Source organism: Wyeomyia smithii, chromosome 3 (assembly GCF_029784165.1).
Source record: "Wyeomyia smithii strain HCP4-BCI-WySm-NY-G18 chromosome 3, ASM2978416v1, whole genome shotgun sequence".
NCBI classification, from domain to species: domain Eukaryota; kingdom Metazoa; phylum Arthropoda; class Insecta; order Diptera; family Culicidae; genus Wyeomyia; species Wyeomyia smithii.
Genome location: NC_073696.1, coordinates 232091695 through 232114271, shown reverse-complemented (window position 1 = coordinate 232114271; position 22577 = coordinate 232091695). Strand labels below are relative to the sequence as shown.

General features: G+C 37.4%; 1 protein-coding gene across 3 annotated transcripts in view; it reads left to right on the top strand.

Annotated features, from left to right (window-relative positions):
* Positions 1-22577, top strand: part of LOC129730107 (zinc finger protein sens) — a 422944-nt gene that overhangs the window by 100479 nt on the left and 299888 nt on the right. The window contains exon 1 of one of the 3 annotated variants that reach the window (XM_055689163.1): positions 11591-11608. The exons of the other annotated variants lie outside the window; for them this stretch is intronic. The gene's annotated coding sequence lies outside the window, so the exon portion shown is untranslated. Of the gene's footprint in view, positions 1-11590; positions 11609-22577 lie in introns of those variants that run through there. 3 annotated transcript variants of the gene reach the window in all.

Below are 22577 nucleotides of genomic sequence, written 5' to 3'. Positions count from 1 at the left end.
GCATGATCAACGCGATCAAATGCTGCCTTTAAATCTGTGCATATTGTATCCACTTGCAATCCAAACTCCATGCGCGTGATACAGTGTGAGGTAAACTTTAGTAGCACGTAATAGAAGGTTTCTGAATAAACTTTCAAGCAACTTGGAACTTGCACATAACTAGGTCATACCACGATAACTTAGAATGTTTTGCTTGTCGCTGTGCTTGGGAACAGGGAACAGAAATGATTTTTTCCACAATGGATTCTATAACTACGCCAACGATTTGTTAAAAATAATCCTAATTATAAGCGGTGATGCATATTTTTTTAGTACAATGGCTGTTATTTCAGGGTACTTTTTTATTTTAATGCTCCTGGTTTTTCTAGCTTTTAGGAGCAAAAACTCATTCATTCATGCTTCATTCCGATTTGAAACTCAACCTTCTGTCTAATTATACACAGACTTTGTAGCCAACTGTTTTAGTGTACAGGACGATAACGGGGCAAGCGCTACAATCATACTAAAATTAAACAGTCATTCCCGAGCCAGGACTGGAACCCACGACGGCTGCTTTGTTAGGCCATTGTACCTCAAAGAACTGGAAGGGCTAGCTTCCTAGCGCTTCCATTGAATAGTTCTGTTCTTTTGAACGCTTTTGATTATTTTCAGCGAAGCATAAAATGCAACTTTTTTTTCGTAAATGGGTCAGAATTCGTGAAACGGATCACTAAAAATCGCGATGTCTAATTTTTTCATATAAGTATTAAAAACTTCAAGAACTTCACTCGGAAAGTTGATTTTCCAATTTTTATTGAATTTGAGTAAGTTTACAAGTTGTTATTGTCATTTGAAATTTAGGTCAAAATTGTTTTTAAACAGACATAGCTTTAAAAATATTGCATCGAAATTGATGAAATTTTCACAGCAGATGCATCCTGAGTTGTAGTTTACGAAAATATTTTTTTGGAGAAAAAAATATTTTTTTCAATAGTAACTATTTAAAACAATATGATGAAAATCTATGTTCTGGGGCACTGAAAAATCTGAAAAAAATCACAAGTATTTTTGACGAAATTTCAAAACTGCCCTGAAAATTTCGCGGTGGTGATATTTTTTTATCAAAAGATATGGGCCTTCAAAGTTGGTGCCAAGCGAGAAGTGAGTGAGCAGTACTACTATTGACAATCCCAGTTTCAGTTATATGCAAAAGTTCTGTAAGGTTTGTAAAATTAGTTTAATAGAAATGATTTTTAGTCGCAAAATAGTCAAAATATGCTTAGTCTGTTACCCAACTTAATGATGAAGACAGTATTTTTTATGCCCCTTACAGCTCGCAAGCCTACCTACACATTTTACTAGAAAAATAATGCAAAATTTAGTTAGGGGACAACCGTACAGAACGCATCAGCGGGTTAAGATCGCCCGTGCTATTACTTTTAGCCATTATGGTGCACTTTCTGGTATGAGAACTGCAGAAAACTTGGTTTGAAGCATTTCTCGCTTGAAAAATGCGTTGCGGCACCAACTTTGAAGGCCCATATCTTTTGATCAAAAATATCACCACCGCGAAATTTTCAGGGTAGTTTCGAAATTTCGTCAAAAATACTTGTGATTTTTTCAGATTTTTCAGTGCCCCAGAACAAAGATTTTCATCATATTGTTTTAAATAGTTACTATTGAAAAAATATTTTTTTCTCCAAAAAAATTATTTTCGTAAACTACAACTCAGGATGCATCTACTGTGAAAATTTCATCAATTTCGATGCAATATTTTTAAAGCTATGTCTGTTTAAAAACAATTTTGACCTAAATTTCAAATGACAATAACAACTTGTAAACTTACTCAAATTCAATAAAAATTGGAAAATCAACTTCCCGAGTGAAGCTCTTGAAGTTTTTAATACTTATATGAAAAAATTAGACATCGCGATTTTTAGTGATCTGTTTCGCGAATTCTGACCCAAATTGTTCAGAGTGGTTCCGGCTGCATTCGGAGTTATTCTGGTTTCTTGAGTTAAAATTTAAAATGCGTTTGATAATATGTATGAAAATTTTGGAAATGACAATCGGTTTTCATCGGTGAATGATATGGTTGGCGTGCGACCACAACGAACCAAGCGCCAAAAACTTTATTTCGAGTAATCGGCGATCAAAGTTTAACCACCCCGTATGTTTCCTGCAAACTGCTGCAAAGAAATTTTGCTATAATACCATTATAAACTGTTCAAATGATTTTGTTTCATCACAAAAGATAGATGATCAAATTTAACATCCTTTGGTGTTAAAAACTCAATTTTTAAAAAATGTAAAAAAGCAATAAATGCTCTGTTATACATTTTTTGGACTAGAATTAAAATTTTCTGTTTTGTTTAAAACAGGTTTATCTTTTCAAGCCTTTTTGAGGAAGTTTTGTAAATATTTTTAATTTTAAATTTTTCGATACGTTTTTAGATTTTTATTTTTATCTCTTAAAATGTTTTTGACTATAAGTGAAGTCACTCCGAGTTATATTCAAAATTTTTTTCTCTTTAACTTCTTTGACTTCTTGATTTTAGGGATGATTTTTAGCATTAACTTTTGTATGCTTTCTTTCTACCTTCAAGGAACTTTCGATTTGGAATAAATTTTTGATAGCAGCTTTCGGCCTTTTTCTGACGCTCAATTTACGAAAAATTCTTGCAACGTTCAAAGTAATTTTTGTCGTTAGTCTCTTACAACTTCGGAATCAATTATAGCAAAATTTTGAACCTATTTCTGCTTTGCCCTTTTGACATTGGACTAACGTCTATATCGAAGTTAGGCGCCTATATTTGAAAATCTAGTAATTCAATCAGGGAAAAGTGGTCAGGTTTTGAGCGTTTCTTCATCAGTCATTTTTTTCTCAGAATATCAAGGTTTTCTCATCAACTGATCAGAATTTTTTTGCAGTCATAACAAAAACAACCTATTGTTTGAGATACACTATTGACAAATTGGTAAATAACATTGATTGTCTAAATCATACCGAGCAACCAATCACCACCTCTCTTCCCAAGAACAGACGACACTAACGGATACAACCGATCTGACTTTGTAAACGATTTGTTGTTGTTGTTGTTTTACTCAAGGTCGCTTTCTGTTCCTGATGTTTTTTTACTTTCCTTTCCTATTCTTCTACGCTTCACACTCTTTTCAAATTACTGACAAAATCTTGATATAAAAGGTACCATTCGAATATTTCACCCCATCATTGTCATTCCAATACTTTACCGGTAATATACGCACGCCATCGAATTGAATTTCTCCTTCGTTCATTGACCAGCAAAGCGGATGGTTCTTTCTGGAGCAGCAGAAAGCGGTTGGTGGCAAATATTAGTCGCTTATAAAAGTGCACACTATCGAATTAAATTTCTCATTCGTTCTTATGTATGGATTGCTATAGCACGTAATCTAGCGAAATTTTCGATTCGAGGAATTAATTGAGTTTAGTACTTTTTGTTGCAAAGCAGTGAAATCTAACGAAAATTACTAGAATTCACCATTTCACCTAGTTCACAGCTTCGTTGGATTCACAGAAGGATGTTTTTTTGACCGTGATAAAATCGAAATTCCCCTGTATTAAAACATCTAAATAACAGACATTTAGAAATGCTCTAAATCATAATTAAACAAGGTAATGTATTTTACTGTCACTCGCCAAAACCTTGATAACAACTACGCAGAAAGCGTGTAATTGACTTCTTGCTTTTGTAAGTTATTGAAATAAACCTAATTTCCTAAAAAACATTAAGTAATATGCTGGGCTGGAGCTAATCTAGTATGAGTTTGATCGGTTTAATGTCATACAATTTCCATTCTTAGAATTTCCGCCTGGATCGTTTTGGTCTCCAATTTCAGTTGGTTTCGTTGAGTTTACTTTTTGCAAAGATAGGAAAATTTTACCCAATTCCCTAAATAAAATTATTGTCTTGGTAATGCAGCTACGAACAAAGGTTTTACTGAAGTGACAGCACACAAATAAAAGATCCATTCTTATAGTATATATTATGCACCGTAAGATAAAATTGCAGAAAATACTAGAGTTACTAGAGTCTACTATTTGTTTTGATGTAATATAAAATCACCGTAGTCCAACGTCATGCGGTCGAGTCTTGAATACCACCTCTTTTTTCTTGAATACCTCGGTGCGTTTCTCAGCCCTTTTTGTCTGAACTATGATGGGATTCTTTTTATTTTCATGACTTTTTTGGTCTAGTTGGTTTTAGGCCGAACTTGAAATTATTTTGGTTTTTTTTAGGTTTATTCACTAAATAAACCACAGACCTAAACGTTTTGAAATTTTTCTTCATAAGAAGAATGTCCACGTGGTCAACCAGGGAGGAGAGGAGGTTTTTTCAATGTCCCCGGTTATCCACGGAGGGATCTAAAATGACTGTTTTCCATCCACGCGTAATGTGGACAGCACCTTAAATATTTTTTGAAAAACTCACTCTTCTATGAAAACTTTATTTCTCATTCCTCCATCCTGGACTTTTTGTCAGAAATTGCGTTATAACTTCGAACTTCATAAACAAAATTAACTTTTTTAAATTTAGAATTTAGTGTTTATCAAGATTTTATTTTTCATCAGACGCCCATTTAACAACAAAACACTGATTGAAAAATCCATGTTAGTTTTAGGTTAGACCTAATTTCAGCTCGTAGTCAGCAGCGAGGATAAAAAATTTGCTTTTGGTTTTCAAGTCATCATATATAATTGGCGCCGTTAATTATTAAATTGTATTTGTGCCGTGTCAAATAAATGATATGTGAAAAAAAAAAGATTTTGTTTTTGATTTTTTTTTTTTTTTTGTAAAGCCCTATTAGTTGTCTACAGTTGCCAGACAGTTTTTTATGTACTACCAATGTTTTCTGAGCTACAACGCTTTGAATAAAATATATGCCAACATTCATACACCTTTTCAGGAAATTAGTGTTAAGTACGAAAAATTTCTCCATCCTTGAAAAATACTGAGTTTGCTTGACCAAAAATGTGTGCAAAGTTTCATTCAAATCAAAAAAAGGAAAATTTAAATTTTACGAATTTCCAGATCATTGGACATGGAAACGCTCCTGAACTTTTGAAATATTGAATGAGTGACTGATTTAAAAGGCCTATTGTTTTCAACTTTCAGACTTTCTAAATTCATATTCCTTTGACAAATTAACTGTTTGTACATCTTGATTTTGACTTTAATACACTTTGACATTTTTAAATGTTAAATTTCTAACTTTTTGACTATTGATTTGGCGCCTAAATTATAAGGCGCTCAAGTTCCTTGTATTCAAATAATTTCCAAAGCATGCTTGAGTTGCTTGGGAAGTATTCGGATCCGCATCCGTAACTGCGGAACATCCGCATGACATCCGCATTCACATCCGCATTCACATCCGCATTCACATCCGCATTCACATCCGCATCATACCATGCGGATGTTTAGAAAAAAATATCGCATCATGAAACTTTGTAAAAAAAATTTCCTTGGTGTATTTGCTGCTCGCTTGAATAACTTTTGCTCTGGGGAGGGACATGATCATGCGAAATGAGCAGAATAAAACACAAGGGATGCTACGGATATCCCCAGCCGCATGAAAATTGACATCCGCATCCGTATCTGCAGATGTCTAAAAAATCACATCCGTAACATCGCTGCTCCTAATACAGGGGCAAGCTGTTCCTGCGCTTGGCATCCTCATCGAGCAGGTCCTTTTTTTTTTTTGTAAAGCCCTATTAGTTGTCTACAGTTGCCAGACAGTTTTTTATGTACTACCAATGTTTTCTGAGCTACAACGCTTTGAATAAAATATATGCCAACATTCATACACCTTTTCAGGAAATTAGTGTTAAGTACGAAAAATTTCTCCATCCTTGAAAAATACTGAGTTTGCTTGACCAAAAATGTGTGCAAAGTTTCATTCAAATCAAAAAAAGGAAAATTTAAATTTTACGAATTTCCAGATCATTGGACATGGAAACGCTCCTGAACTTTTGAAATATTGAATGAGTGACTGATTTAAAAGGCCTATTGTTTTCAACTTTCAGACTTTCTAAATTCATATTCCTTTGACAAATTAACTGTTTGTACATCTTGATTTTGACTTTAATACACTTTGACATTTTTAAATGTTAAATTTCTAACTTTTTGACTATTGATTTGGCGCCTAAATTATAAGGCGCTCAAGTTCCTTGTATTCAAATAATTTCCAAAGCATGCTTGAGTTGCTTGGGAAGTATTCGGATCCGCATCCGTAACTGCGGAACATCCGCATGACATCCGCATTCACATCCGCATTCACATCCGCATTCACATCCGCATTCACATCCGCATCATACCATGCGGATGTTTAGAAAAAAATATCGCATCATGAAACTTTGTAAAAAAAATTTCCTTGGTGTATTTGCTGCTCGCTTGAATAACTTTTGCTCTGGGGAGGGACATGATCATGCGAAATGAGCAGAATAAAACACAAGGGATGCTACGGATATCCCCAGCCGCATGAAAATTGACATCCGCATCCGTATCTGCAGATGTCTAAAAAATCACATCCGTAACATCGCTGCTCCTAATACAGGGGCAAGCTGTTCCTGCGCTTGGCATCCTCATCGAGCAGGTCCTGCATTTCAGCGTATTAAAAAGTTTTTTACTTTCCTTCACTTAGTTGTTGCAAGTTGTTTCACTTAGAGCAGCATTTCAATGAATTTTTTTAAACACTCGATGCGATATAGCCGTCGTTTTATTCAAAGAAATGAAAATACTTCCCGCAATTGACGATTAATTGGCACACAACAAAAAGCCATAATGAAGTCGCTAACGTGTCACAAATGAATCAGCTTCTTTCGTCTCATTTGAGAAACATCAACAGCGACCAGCACTTACTACTGGCACTATCTATTGACAAATGACGAGAACTTAATTGCGAACCTAATAATTTATTATTATTTTTTTCACATGGAACTACGTCTTACTTTACTGCCGGTACCCGCATAACTGTGAATAACAACATGCTGAGAAAACGGCGATTTATTATTATCCGTGAATTTTCAGATTTACAGCAATTACATCCAGAACCAACGACCATAACAGTTTCATGGCAGCACAAGTTTATCGTTGAGAACAAAAAACCATGGATGAAACTGGTTTTAAGTTATATAACTTGAGAAAAAGACAAAATGGGACAAAATATGCGGGTACATTTCAAAAGTACTCGCATATTTTGCCCCATCACATATTAATTCAACCAGCAACCGGCAGTATCATTGGTAACGTAGATTGTACTACAGAAAAACATCACTAGTCTAGTTTATTAAATGACATACTTCTATATGCATAAAATAATCCGATATACACGAATCTGGAGCAAAATTATATGTTTGCAGTTTGCACCACTATGCAGTGAGACTGTAATGCGGGTACTTTCAACATGGGACAAAAAACAACTTGGTATTTTTTCCATGTTTTTCCATACAAAAGTATCAATTTTAATTAAGGGTGGCATATCGTGGAAAGTGTGACGAAAATGTGCCCTCCTAAAATAAACGGATTTTAAACGCTAATGTTTTGTTCGAAATGGGAAGGTCGCCCCGAACTTGTGGTAAAATAATTGGCTTATTTTTGCGATCGTGTAAATTAGTGGAAACTTGAGTTGAAAATCAATCGTTTTAAGTTTAGTTTCGCACTGTTGATAAAACAAATATAAATTATTACGGGTTGCATTGTAGTAGAGGTATGAGTGCGGGAGAATATTGAAGAGATTGAATAGGAAAGAACAACGCTAAAGATGAAATATTTTCCTGCTATCATTAGCGATTCCGCTTACCGTGCAACGCACGTGCTAGTTAAACAAACCATTTTTCGGCAAATATATCGATATATTTTAATTTAAAACTACCACGAAAAATAAATATCACTCAGAGGTGTTATGAACAAAACTCGGTTTAGGCGTCATCCACAAATTACGTGAGGACTTTTTTCGAAATTTTTGAAACCGGCCTTCCCCAAAAAAAAGGCTTAGTAAGATTTTGCATCACCCCCCTCCGCCCACAAATTTTATTTGAGATTTCTTTTGTAAGGAAAATTTTATATTTAAAAAAAAAGTTTTTTTTTTCGTAGAGAATATAATCAAAACAAAATGATTAATGCAGTTCATACCATTTTAACCCATTCCCAGCGGAGAGAAAACAGGTTTTACCTCGAAAAATAACCTTCAAACTCGTATTACTTAGCAACTACATGCACAACTGACACAAACTATATTGCATACCGTAGATCGATCTGTTCTTTAATCATATTAAATAGCTTCGTCGTTCAAAACTGCAATTATAATTGTTAAGCTTCAATCAAAGTTAAGACGTCAGGTGATACCATACGACATCACCCGACGGGAATGGATTAAAGTGAAAAAAAAAAACTGAAAATCAAAAGTAAAAGTAAAGTACATAATCATCCAGCAAAGGTGAATTCACTGTTAAGATCTCAGCGATAAATAATTGAACTAATTTTTTTTTTATTTTTATAAGTTTTTGTTTGAATTCTAAATTTTTCAATCTTACGTAAGATTTTCTCGATCCCCCTTTCCCCCTATCGCCCCCTAAACTCTTGAATAATTTGTGATGACCCTTTACAGCATTTTTATAACAGAAGTCAAGTTTTCTCTTATTTACTTGTAACTTTTATTCTTCTTTTGCTAAACTCTCTGGAACTGTTATGATTATTGACAAAAAAAAAATACACTGAAAGTGGTTAATGAACTTGTCGACATCGAAACCTTGTTTTTTGATGCCAAATGTCTTAGAAATATATGAAACGTCGGTATCAAGTATCTCTCTCAAACCTCTCGAAAAAAAATCGAACTGCCAGTCCCAAGCTCCAGCTATTCAAAAAAATTTTGTCTTTTGGATAACACCAGATCTTGACGTTTCAAGGATTTATAGAATATCATGAACAACTACTTGCGTATTTTGCATAAAAACTTTTTCTGAAAAGACATTTTTTGACCCCTACCGCTAAAAAAAATTCGAATAGTCGATTTTCTTTGGCACCTTAATACTACTGTTTGTGAGTTACAATCCGTCATCACTCCCACTTTTCGACATGGAAAGTAGTTATCAGTTTGTTTTCGAAATCTGGACATTTTTTTTATTGTTATAATGCTTTTTATGAATTCGAATCATTGAATCATGTTTTTAATCTGTTTTTTTTTTTCACATTATTATTTCCCGAATCCCGGAAAGGCGAAAACCGTCGAGAAATGGATGATCTAGTACCTAACTTATCTTTGCGCGAAAAATACTGTCTTGGTTCTTAAGTTAGAATTTCAAAATCTAAAAATCCAACACTTTCCTTTTTGCAAAGGATATGCAAGCAGCTGACAGCACTGCTTGTCAAAATTTATATATTTTCTGGGTTCCTTGCCTGATTTCAAACTGCGTCATTCAGAATGTCTTTGATTAAAACGGCTTCACAGATATTAGCAAAATTAGAATAAAAATGATGCTGTTTTTCAAGTAAGGTTTTTCAAGAAACACTGTGAAATTGCCAAATTTGAACTCAAAATATTTTCATTTGTCGAAAAATTCAATCGAAATTTTGAAATGCAGAAAAAAGTCTGGCAACTCTGCCGCTTGAAATTGATGTTTACAGAAAATTTCCTAATTAATTTTGTTAAAAATAAAATATTAGTTTATATCCAGATATAAAGCTATTGCGACCATAATTTAAAAATCAGGGATTTTTGACAAAATTCATTCATAAAAAAAAATAGCGAAAGTCCCACGGAGCGAGGGGTGTTCGAATCGGCGCCAAAGCTGACAATTTTTCATATTATCCCTTTATGGACAATTCTCCAAAATTTTACCCATATCTAAGATGATCAAATCTTCATCATAATGAGGACTGGAATATCGATGAAAATCAAGTTAAATTATCGTTTGTATTTTTTTATAAAAAGTTTATAATAAAAATATAGAACCACTCTAAAGACAAAACTGAATCGCAAAAACAGGAAGGTTACAGTGCGTGACAGGACAACCAAAACCAAACCAGAAAAGTTATGATCAAATTAAACTTTTTCCCAGTTTTTTTAGATCCTGAATTGTAAATAATGCTTTGAGATATGATAAAAAGGTGAAAAAAAGTAATTGAAAAATTCTTGCTCATTTATCTCGTCTAAATCATAGCTTGTACGTTATGTTAGAACAGATTCTCTACGATTCAGGTGTATTAAAAATCCTTTAGATTTTTTTTATGTTTTGTTCTCCGGCCAGCAAACGCAGGCACGATCGCGGTCCTGCCAGCGCACGATAAAATGCGCGGTAACCGTTCACCATTCTGCAGCATCTCACACATCTCCGGACTAAGGTGTTGTATCACAACGGCAGTTAGTGTGCCTACCTAAATGCCCAGACCCCTTTCAGAACCGTGGCTAACCGTGCAGCGAGAAGAAGAAAGAAACCTAGCGGGAATATCGAGTCACGATTTTAATAACATTTATTCACAAATACTTGTAAATTATCGATACCGGATCTTGAGCGGTCGCTCGGTGCAGCCGAGGTGACTAAGCCGATTTTTGTTGTTGTTATTGTTGTTAGACAACCGTGTCGAGTCGACACTGTCGACGTCGACGTCTCTAATATGTAAGACCGAGGAAGTAGGGGGCGGCTAATCTTCACTCGTTCGCTGTGGTTGGCATGAGGCTTTGTCTGTTGTCCGTGGAAAGAATTTCTTCTCGCGCGTGTTTCGCCCACTGACTGGCACGCATAACGGGGTCAAATAATTGGATCGATTTCATTCGACCGCTGCGCTCTGGTCTGTTTAGGTCGTCCCCCTAATCCTGTCTGTAATGGTTAACTACGCTTAGCGAAAATTTCCGAAGTGCCCCGATTGATTTTTCCTTGTACCAAACACTCAACCTATAGTTATATAATATTGATTATTAATTCACTATCGGCCTTTTTTCGCTACGGGCCCTTCACACACCGGCGGCGGTGGTTACTTCCCTTGGCTTAGCGAGGGTTCTATGCTCCGGTCGGTTCGGGTAGCAGACACTTTTTTTTCTCATGAATATTCAGATTGCACTCCGAAAAGGGATCGGCAAGCGGGCACGTAAACATGGGGTAGAGTGGTAGCAAGCCGTGGTTAATAGTTGCGATACTATTTACGTCAATTATACATTTACGACACATTCCGGCTGCTTGTTTTCTTCGCTGGCAGCACACATTTGTTGGCACCTGCACAAAGTCTCCACGATTGTGTGTGCCTGTGTTATGATGGTAAAAACCGTAGTCTCAAACGTAACCGGTAAGCGGCTCGGAGCCGAGCGTGACATCCGCGTGCTCTTCTTCACCATCGGCTTATCTATCGGGGAGCTTTAGGTGATCCGCGCGGAACTGCATTCTAGTGGGTCAAACCAGTTGTCTTGCTTGTCAGGTTTATCGAAACCATGAGAATAATGCGTTAACAAATGAAAATTTTCTCCATGTTTCATATTTTCTCAATTTTTCCTGTTTTTTTATTTTCATATAATAATTCTACAAAACTAAAATTATTTTTCTTACTTATTTACAGGTACGAAACAGCAAATATTCATCTATCTATAATCAAATATACAGGTACGTTTGAATGGACGATCTCAATTAATTTGGAAAAAGTGTCCATAATATAAGTTCAAGCAAGAAATCTTTGTAGGGGAAGCCCAAAACAGTTTTTCGAAAATTAGTCATTAATGGCAAATGCATTTTATCATTTCCCACTGATTTAACATTACGAGATACAAAAAGAAACAAGATTAGAAGTGAGCTCCTAAAAGTTTTTGATGGAATCCTAAACTAATAAATTTCAAGAGAATTGCCGGTCTCTAAGCTCTAAGCCGACCATTAAAATAGGTCGTAAATTATGCAAATGCGAAATGCGCTCGGAACCTAATGCGAGCTAAGTAATAGTGCGCTGCAAAAGCACAATGAGTGTTTGTTTTAGTTCGGATGGAATAACAATAAAATTGAACGCGATTGACATCCGCCGTCATCGGTTGACATTTCCAGTTTCCTCCGCAAAGGAGATCGCATCGATTCAATGCTCTCAAATGTTATCGATTTATTATCGACCGCAGTAAATTCATTTACGACCGCAATACCCCTGCCGTCAAAACACTGGAAGACTGTTGAAGGTCGTACATGCAGGATGCAGCCTCCCCATTAGATGATGGTCCAAATGGGTTGTTTTGATAGCTGTCGGACATACTTCGAAGCGAAACCAGGTCGCTAATGACAACCGTCATCTGGTTTGGTTGGACAACGAAAAGGCAGAAATAAGTAGACGGCAGTCGGGCCGCGAAGTGTGACTGATGGGTTCAATCAGTCAACAAACCCTAGGTTGACGTTTCCCCACCGCCGGATCGCAGCGGTACCGGTTTGACCTGATCGTGGTGGATTTATTGCAAACAATATTTCTCCTAGCGTTAGGTTTGATTTCGATGGTTGGACTGCCGATTGGGGTCACGCTCGGATGTTATACCTGAGTTGTAGCCATTGTTCGATTTATTCCTGTATATTTAGAAAATTGTAAAAATCCATTGTGGGAAATCACATAGCCGTGCATTATTTACCATTATTTTATCCTTTGGAGATTTCTTTTTAAAGTTTTCATTTCAATAAATCATTTTTTACACACGGTTATTAAGAGATGTTGTTTTCCCTTCTAGGTTATTTATGTTTTCGAAAAAACCATGTGATATCAGAAATACTAAAAAAAATGTTATTGTTTCTTCAATATCATGTATAACTCAATATAATGTATGAATGAATTCCAAACCATTTTGACAAGATCATTAGAATTATATTTGATTTCGCTACCATCTACCATCCCTCCGATAATTCTATGAGATCTATGATGCACTGACTGTTATTTGCTACAAAGTTCTTTTTAGTGCTCTTACCCTGAAAACTCCGCAAATGTTCTTGAAATAATTCTGCAAATTTATGATTAATATTCTTCCAAAAAATATTCAATAATATTTGAATCTTAAAAAAGTACGATCTTATTATCACTTCTAGTACGATACTGAAAGTCAACATACTCGAGAGAACCTCACCTTGCTTCAGACCGTCCAATGTCACTAACAGGCCGGCATGATGAGAAAACGTCGAATCAGTTCAATCAGTTTTGTTGGAAAACCGTTTGCAAGCAGCATGTCATAACTCGTTGTGCCTAACTAAGTTGTACGCCACCTTGAAGCCGAAAAACAAATAATGAGTTTGCAGAATGACTTTTCTGAACTTGGCAAGGATTTGGTTCGCTGCGGATCGCCCTCTTCGCAAACTGCTGTGGTACTCTCCAACAAAGCTTCCAGCAGCGGAATTAGTCACAGGATGCGGTAGAGAATTTTGTTTGCAGGATTTAGGAATGTTATGCCACGATAATTGCTGAAATCAAGTCGGCGGCTGTTTTTATAGACTGGTCAAACAGCAGCTTACGACTTTGAAAAGTTTACCTTTCATAAGCTTCTCTGACCTCATCCAAGCTTGGCGAATCCACTGCTTCCTGTTCCGACAGAAGTCGTTGGTTCTACCCTCTTCACCGTTCGACAACACCTTGAGATGTTAGTTCCAACACATGCCCACTAGACTGGGACACAGTTGTAAGGGAAAAAAGCGTTGGTGTAATTTTTTCGCTCCAATGCACTTTTCGTGTTCCTTATGGGTCCTGTAACAACTGTGTAACTTTTCAGATCGATCGGTGGAACCCCTGATTTGCGCCCGATTTTTAAAGTTTCCATACGATTTTATATGAGAAAATCCACTCTTTCAAAACTTAGCCTCTAGAAATTTCCAGTTGGCTCCTAAAAATATACCAATACATGATATTTGTAGGAAATTTTCCTGGGAATAATTCTTCTGAAGACTGTAAGGCGCTACAAAATTTGTAGAAAAAGTTATTCACCTTAAACTGATCGAATGTCTGACGAACGGCTCAACATTGAATTTTTCCAGCAACACTGCTGCAGCATGCTGCTGTTGCAAACTCAACAACGTGATGAGAAACAGTTTCGCGTAGAATTAAGCTTGAAAGCGTGATTTTTCGCTCATAGTATCTTCAGAGAAAATGCTTAGAATATCAATCCCTATATTTTAATAGTATTCGTTGTGTGATTCATACCCCTAAAAGTGAGAAATCAGCTTTCTAAACACCCCTACGTAGTGAAAAACATTTTCGTGTGGAATTAAGCTTGAAGGTATGATATTTTGCTCACGTTATCTTCATTATCGGAGAGCTTGCTTAAAATATTAATTATTAAGTTTTGAGGTAGATTGATTACTCCCCCTAAAAGAGGGAAGTAAACTTTCTAAACACCCACGTCGTGTGACTCTGGTGTCTTTCAGAAAAGAGTTTGGTAGATACATAGCTACAATTTGTGCAGATACATGGCTAGCAGGTCACTACGAACCACGGTAAATGAAGTCTATTGAAAAAGAAAAAAAGAGAGTATTGATCTTTGGGCGGGATGTTGGTTGATCGGGCACCAAGGTGGGCCGCTGAAAGATCCGAAACAACTGGAAAAGGGTAGGTTTTCAAAGTTTTTCTTTAGCTCCCCGAAAATGGAAACATCTTTGGCTCCAACTTAATTTTTTATTACTGATAATTATTGCAATTTATATTGATTAAAACATATACAAAAATTCAACAAAAAAGGTTATCACCTTTCAATATTTCAGAGGCTTTTGTTGTCTGTGGGATTCGACAACTTGTAGCAAATAATTCTGTTGATCGGGGTCTTTTGTTATTTTGTTGTTGTAGTCGCTGACAAGCTTCACGGCCCTTTCTGCAAAATCATTCACTACTGCAATTGCCTTCACGCGTTCTTGTGCTTCCAGATATTGTTTATTTGATTGCCATTTTTCAGGTTTTTCTTTAAAAAAGTCCGTTGAGATTTTCATGATTTCGAAAAATCGTTTCGTTGCCTTCGTTACAAAGTTAGAAAGTGTAGAGTTTTTCTGAATGTTATTAGCCTTTACTAAGACTTTAGCATTCTCAAGTTGTTTTGCTTTCTTAAGTATTTTTTTGCTTCTGTTTACCTTTTTCACTACTAGAACAGACGAATGTCTTCTTCTTCCTCACCTGTGTATACCTCATTGGTTCGTAGTGACCTGCTGGCCATGTATCTGCGCAAATTGTAGCTATGTATCTACCAAACTCCTTTCTGAAAGACACCAGGGTATGATCTATTGAATTGGCACCAGAACCCAAGTTGTCACACGAGGTGGGTGTTTAGAAAGTTTACTTCCCTCTTTTAGGGGGAGTAATCAATCTACATTAAAACTTTATAATTAATATTTTAAGCAAGCTCTCCGATAATGAAGATAACGTGAGCAAAATATCATACCTTCAAGCTTAATCCCACACGAAAATGTTTTTCACTACGTAGGGGTGTTTAGAAAGCTGATTTCTCACTTTTAGGGGTATGAATCACACAACGAATACTATCAAAATATAGGGATTGATATTCTAAGCATTTTCTCTGAAGATACTATGAGCGAAAAATCACGCTTCCAAGCTTAATTCTACGCGAAACTGTTTCTCATCACGTTGTTGAGTTTGCAACAGCAGCATGCTGCAGCAGTGTTGCTGGGAAAATTCAATGTTGAGCCGTTCGTCAGACATTCGATCAGTTTAAGGTGAATAACTTTTTCTACAAATTTTGTAGCGCCTTACAGTCTTCAGAAGAATTATTTCCAGGAAAATTTCCTACAAATATAATGTATTGGTATATTTTTAGGAGCCAACGGGAAATTTCTAGAGGATAAGTTTTGAAAAAGTGGATTTTCCCATATAAAATCGTATGGAAACTTTAAAAATCGGGCGCAAATCAGGGGTTCCACCGATCGATCTGAAAAGTTACACAGTTGTTACAGGACCCATAAGGAACACGAAAAGTGCATTGGAGCTAGTACTTATTTTTTGTCCCACCCTAATGCCCACCTCTGGCTCAGCGGTTATCAGGTTCCCTTCCTTGTCATTGTAGTACATAGCAGAAATTAGCACAGTTCGGTTCCTGATTCCGTTCACAACTCAATAGAAACTTATTGTGTCTTGCCTGGAGAAGCATTCCTCCGCCCCCGGAAGAGTTTGTTTGCAGTGCTTGCGTTTATCTCTCCCTCATCTACCGTGGTCTTGAAACTCCGCCACTGTGGTCGTGCTCAACACCTGTATTGCTGACAGTATCGCGTATGTGCTTCTATTTTCCATTCAGGTTTTCAAGCGGTTCTCAAATCCGCTCAACGATTTTCCGAGTGTGCTCTGCAGCAATTACGTTATCTGACTTCAAACCTTCTGAATGTGCAACCGTATTCTTCTCAAATGCTTGTCTTGTATATACACCAGCCGGGCGCGAATCGATCCTACGATGAGATGGTGACGTTTGGATCTCAAAATGATCGCACATCGGTGACGTCTTTTTTTGTTCCAAGATGACGTGAAAATCTGGTTTCGAAGAGAACTTATTGTGTGGGGATGATATGCGGTGTTAATTACACTCCCCCAAACACCTTCTCAGCCGGTTCCGGACCTACTAAGACACTTCCAGTTTACAGCCCTTATTTTCCCAGGACGACGGTTATGTATCCCGTCGGGGAGTAACATACGGGATCTTATCGCATATCGAAATCTGTGCAGACTTTGCTCGGAGCAACCATGACCTGACAGGATCTGTGTCCCGACCAACGGTGCCAGTTTGTCAGATAAATCTGGATTTTGCCAGATTTTTGTTTGCACGCCAGACAAACAAATAAACCTCATAATCTGCCAGATATTTGAAAATGAAACAGATTTTTGCCAGATTTCATCCGCGTCGTTTCGCAAAAAGGTCATCATTGCGAGATTGGTCATAGTCGGCCTTTGCCTACCGGCACCTGGCGAGAGCAAATAAAAAGTCTTCACTTCAAATTTTGTCGGAAATTTTATCCGACAATGAGTGCCAGATTTTTGCCAGACTTTTTATTTTCGTTTTGCTAGATTTTATTGAAAACTTAGTGACAACGCTGGTACCGACCCACCCGGTTACTTCCAGAAAAAGTCGGTACGTCCATCTTCGCTTCGTGGAATTGGATCATTCCCACTGCCATCTGACTGACTGACTGACATTGAGGATGACCTTCTGGTACCTCGTACTCCCCTTGTGTGACGATGGTCGAAGTATTCTCTGTTCTCCTTGATGGCGATGCTGATCACGCATTAGCAACTCTCAGGCACATGAGCCTGTAGGTACTTTCCTGTTTATCACGGTAGCTGTTAGTCCCTGGCACTCTGGACCACACTGGCCCACCATACTTCTGGACGAAACCACGCTGGCAAGAAGTTTTCGAGCACTGCAACAAACCGCAGAACTATTGGACATCATACAAAATAGTGTTGCAATAGCTGATGTGGCCGTCCTTCAGTCATAGTCAACGGGTCTTCCAAACGTAAGCTTGTCGTCGACCATAACCTCCAAGAATATCAAAGCTCGCTTTGAGGTGATGCTGCAGTCTTCGACTCTAACCAGCACCTGCTGCTCTGATTTACGGTTATTCATAAATGTGACCTCCGTCTTAAAATGCGCTAGCTTCAGTTCCCTGGAGAGTATCCAGTCTTCGACCTTGCGTAGACCTCTAGCGTTATGCCGTCTACAAACGCCGTCATACATGATATTCCACAACAGCGGTCCCAGGATCAAACCTTGCGGAACTTCTGCTGTGAGTGAGACGCACACATCGGTGACATCTGAGAAATGCTGACCGTCAACCAGTATATGGTCGATCTAAGAGCAAACTTCGTCATTAGGGCGTTGCTATGTGTTATTTAAGATATCTTTTCGTGTGAAGTATGTGCTAATCACTAATCAAAGCTTATTAACTCCTTCTGCATGTCGTCGGGTTTGTCGTTTGTCGGTGCATACAAATTGATTAGACTGTATTTGAAGAATCTGCCCTTGTTTCGCATAAGCGGTTTATGATGGACTTCCACCTAATAAAAAACTTGATCTGTTTCTCATGTATGACGAAACCAACGCTTCGTTCACCTTTGTCGCCATCACTGTAGTAGATTTGGTATTCGAAAGTCGTTCCAGCGATAGGGTCTACCGTTTGGTACTCACGTTGACTCGTCTTCGACCACCGCTCTTACTGGATGGCTGCGCGTTCCACCTTCACTTTTCACAGTTCTTTGGCTAAGATGTCCACGCGTTTTAAGTACCGAGTTTCCAATCATTGTCCCATTTTGTTCTTGGAAATATCCACATCATAGATCAGCTGTTCGCTAAGTATCAGATGCCATTATTCTCCGCTCAATATTGGAGAAGAGACGCTTACGGAGAAGAGACGCTTACGCTAACGGAATTTTTTTTTAAATCTGTCCGTCCGGATGGCCCCTAATGAACAAAATGGGTGGTGTGCAATGGTGGTGTAATTCTTTGAATTATAGACCTCAAAATTACGATAGAAGATTTTATATCAATATTTTTATGTTAAGAACTTTTAACAATTCAAATGGCATCTGAGGTTAATTTTGACTCCTGTGCACCATGCTTGGATCCGTTCTTTTGCTCTTTGAATGCTCATTAGGCTATATTTTGTCAAGGAGGCAGAATTCGAAAGGTGACTCTATCATTACAATTTGTCTGAACATTGTATTATTGAAATTGCTATAGTAGTAGCAGCTCTTGGTGCTACATTTCGGTTTTGAACTCGACCTTCTGTTTATTATACACAGTCTTCGCAGCCAACTGTTTAGTGTACAGGACTATTGCAGGGCTAGCGGCGATCCCTAGCTGAAACTCGAACCATTGACGACTGGCTTGTTAGACCAGCATCGTATCTTGAGACCAACTGGGAGATGAAAAGGGTGTCAAACCACTATAAAAACTTGTCTTGTCCCCTCAAACCTCATATACTTTACTTTTATGACGACAGATCGTTGAGATTTTATACCGAATCCAGAATACTCCTCCACAAAACTCGGTCTTGAGCTGCACTCCAGTCTCCCCTTACATCTGCTGCTCTGGCATCCTTGTCGACAGCACACACCCAGCTCGTGCGAGGTCTGCCTCGAAGTCGTCGGCCTATATCCGGTTCTTTGCTAAATATTATCTTTGCTGGTCGCTCATGCGTCATCCGTTCTATGTGGCCAGCCCACTGTAACTTGCTGTGTTTTATAAGCTTGGCAGTGTCAACTCGTTTATATACTCCGTACAGCTCGTGATTCATGCACCTGCGCCACACTCCATTTTCTAGTTCGTCTCAGAGTATTATTCGCAAGATTCTACGCTCGAAGACCCCAAGCGCTCGTCGTCCTCTGAAACCTACTCATGTCAAATTTGGTTCCATTTGCTTGATTATTTCTCGAGTTATATAAAAACTTTTGTTTCATTTGTATGAGAGCTCTTCCTTTCAAAGATCGAACAGATGTCGAAACACCATAGAAATATTTCCTGCTTTAAATAATTTCTTCATACAAAATTTGGTTCCATTCGCTGGAGTATTTCTTGAATTATGCAGACATTTGTGTTTCATTTGTCTGGCAGCCCTCTCTTTCAGAGAAGGTAGGTGTCTCAGACCAGCACAAAAATCTTTCTCGGCCCTAGAAACGATTACGTACGAATTTTAACGCCAATCCGCTGATCCGTTCTTGAGTTGAATCATAATTTAGGGACGCCAACTTTTTTTATTATATAAAAACTGCCAAGATTTGTTTAATGTTATTCTTAGAGTTTACATCAAAATTTCAAACTTATTCAGATTTATTTCAAGTTATCGCAATTTAGTATTCAAATACTATCCGGATCCTTACTTCGGATTAGGAGTTTATTCACGGATTTCGTTACAATTTCAGATTTCGTAGTCTACAGGGTGCGGCGGAAAAAAATGAGAAAATTTATGGTGTTTTTTTGTTTGTTTATTTGTTTTGTTATTTGTTTTTTTGAAATATTGTTTTGAGTACTTTTAGGAATAAAATCAATATTTTCGAATTAAGTTATCTGTATAAGGTCCAGTCCAGTTGGAGTTATCAGATGCTGAACAGCTTTTTATCAGAGAACAGGATTATCATTTTTTCCTTGTTCAGCCGCGGAAAGCAATTTCTTCAAACGCTTCGTGATCGAGTGACTTTTCACTCTAGCTCTGTTAAGATACGTTCAAGCCTTCTTTGAGGATTCTTCGTATGGATTTCTCAGACATGAGTTCATTCTTGCACGGACCTATTCGATCACGATTTTCGTACGTACAAACTGAGGACGTCCACGGTTTTCGCTGTTTAGGACCATCCTGTATAGACTTTTTGATGCGATTCGCTGTGACCAGATGTCATCCAACGGCCTCCGCAATTTCTTTCGACGTCTTTTGGGTGAACAGTAAACGCGTAATCGCTTCTTTGGTGTATATTTTCACTTATTTGCAATAAACTGATTTTGATGTTTTGTTGCAGCACTAACTAAACCATACTAACATTTTCGCTTTTTTTTCCTGAACATACCGTACATGTTTTTACGCGAATTTAAGAATGTACGCAGTGTATTCCAATCCTGAATTTATTTCTTGATTATTCACTGATTTGATTATTTTTCTCCTGATTTTCAGGAGAAAAAAAACACTTCTTTTGAGTCATAATCGAAGGTATTTAGCTGCTTTAAAAAAAATTGCTTAAAATTTGCTGTTGAGATCCGAAGCAGAGAATGAAAAAAAATACAAAGGCTCTTAGTGAAGTTATTTCATGGTAATTTTTACAGAGCTACAGTGGATTTTAGATTTTTTCGCCGTCGAAACATTTTTTGTGAACTTGGCAATACCATGAATTTGGGGAAAATGTTTAAAAAAATTTTTTACGCATTATTATTTTTTGTGAAATTCTAGTAAAAATTACTCTTGTTCAGTTTTTTTTTTATCAAAACTAAAGGTACAAATATAAAACAGGAAAAAAAAATCTCATAATATTTATATCCATGGCGCATTCATTCGGCATTGAATATAAAAAATGCTGAACTGTTTTTACCTATGTAGCGATTATTATCCGTTAAATAATTTTTAAATGTTGGTATGAAGACCGTACTCGAAAAAAATGAACAGAAAAAATGATTACAAAGAATTCATTCTAAATCTGATATTTTTGAAACTCTCAGGCAATCATATAAGTTATGTTTCAGCAAAGTCGGTTTATTCGACCTCTTATCCTAGGTCGAAAGCTCTCATTTTGGACTGAACGCTTCAACAAATCCTGTGCAACACTTGTACTATCTGTTTTACACACTTTTATCCATGCTTATTCCAAATCCTGGTCGTTTTTGAAGACCTTCCCTGTTTTTCGAACTTTTTCCCTTCGCCCAGAATTTTTTTATTGGACGAAGTTTTGGCGAATTTGGTGGATTTACCTCAGAGTGATCCTCTTCCTGGTATCGGAGACAAGGCAGTGAGCGCTTCTGGAGACTCTCTTTTTTATATATTTGGCCGGTCACTATGTACGGCTCGCTGAATTTGCCGCACCCTCAGGTCGCCTACTTTCGGCAAGTTTGTTTTCTTTCTTCTTCCGGAACATGCCGACCAAAAATTCCGGGACAGAAACCTGCTTGTCGTCCGTTTCATTGTACTTCTCGTCTGCCATTACGTTATATTTTGACTGAATCAACTACTCACGGCCCAGCTACCTAGCGCGGGATTTAGCCACCGTATTCTGTTCATCGCTTCGATTAGGCGCTTTTGAAGTCCAGCCAGTTTCATTGCCTGCCGGACGAATCAGACAGAAGAATTGACCTTCCTGGCGACATCCCGAACCGAAAAGTTCTGTATGCGCTTGAAGTAATCCTTCCCCTTTCCTGCCTTCACAAGGTAGGCCGTCTTCGCTGCAAGCTCACAAGCTCTCACTAGGTCATCTGAGTCTTCTTATTTTAAACTGTTGTTGCATATTCGTGGTCCCCGTGGCTCTGTGGTTAGCGATGTCGGTCGGCTAGCTCTCCCACACGGTTGTGATATCGGGTTCGATTCCCGATCGAGTCGAGGATCTTTTCGAGCTGGAAATTTTCTCGACTCAGCACTAGGGCACGGTGTATCGTTGTACTTATCCTACACATACAAAATGTGCCAAAAACAATATCGATAACGAACTCTCACAACTAATCTAGTTGATCGAGACCGCTATTAGCCCCAAGGCTAAGCGTGCGATATTGTGTGTCTGCATATTCGTTCAGCTTCGGTTTTTTTTTTTTTTTTTGAGGATAACATCAAGTATTATTTATACCTGCTATTCCAGCTTATCTTGCTAGGAGAAGGTTATCTCTTTTCAGAATTGATTCATGAATGTTTTTCTAACCTTAAAACAGGATTCTTATTGCCAGAACACGACATTATTGAGGGTAATTTCAACAGTAAACTAGCAATGTTGATTCCACTGTTAAACCGTAATCCTAGTTGTTCAAGCAAGTGTTCGAAGTGACAAACAAAAATTCAACTTATTTGAATACAAAGTTTTTTTTTATCTGCCAATTGTCCGTTTGATTGAGTCAATTTAGTTTGATTAAAAATCAAGAAAACATTTTTCACTTTTGGGCTCAAAATATCTCCAAAT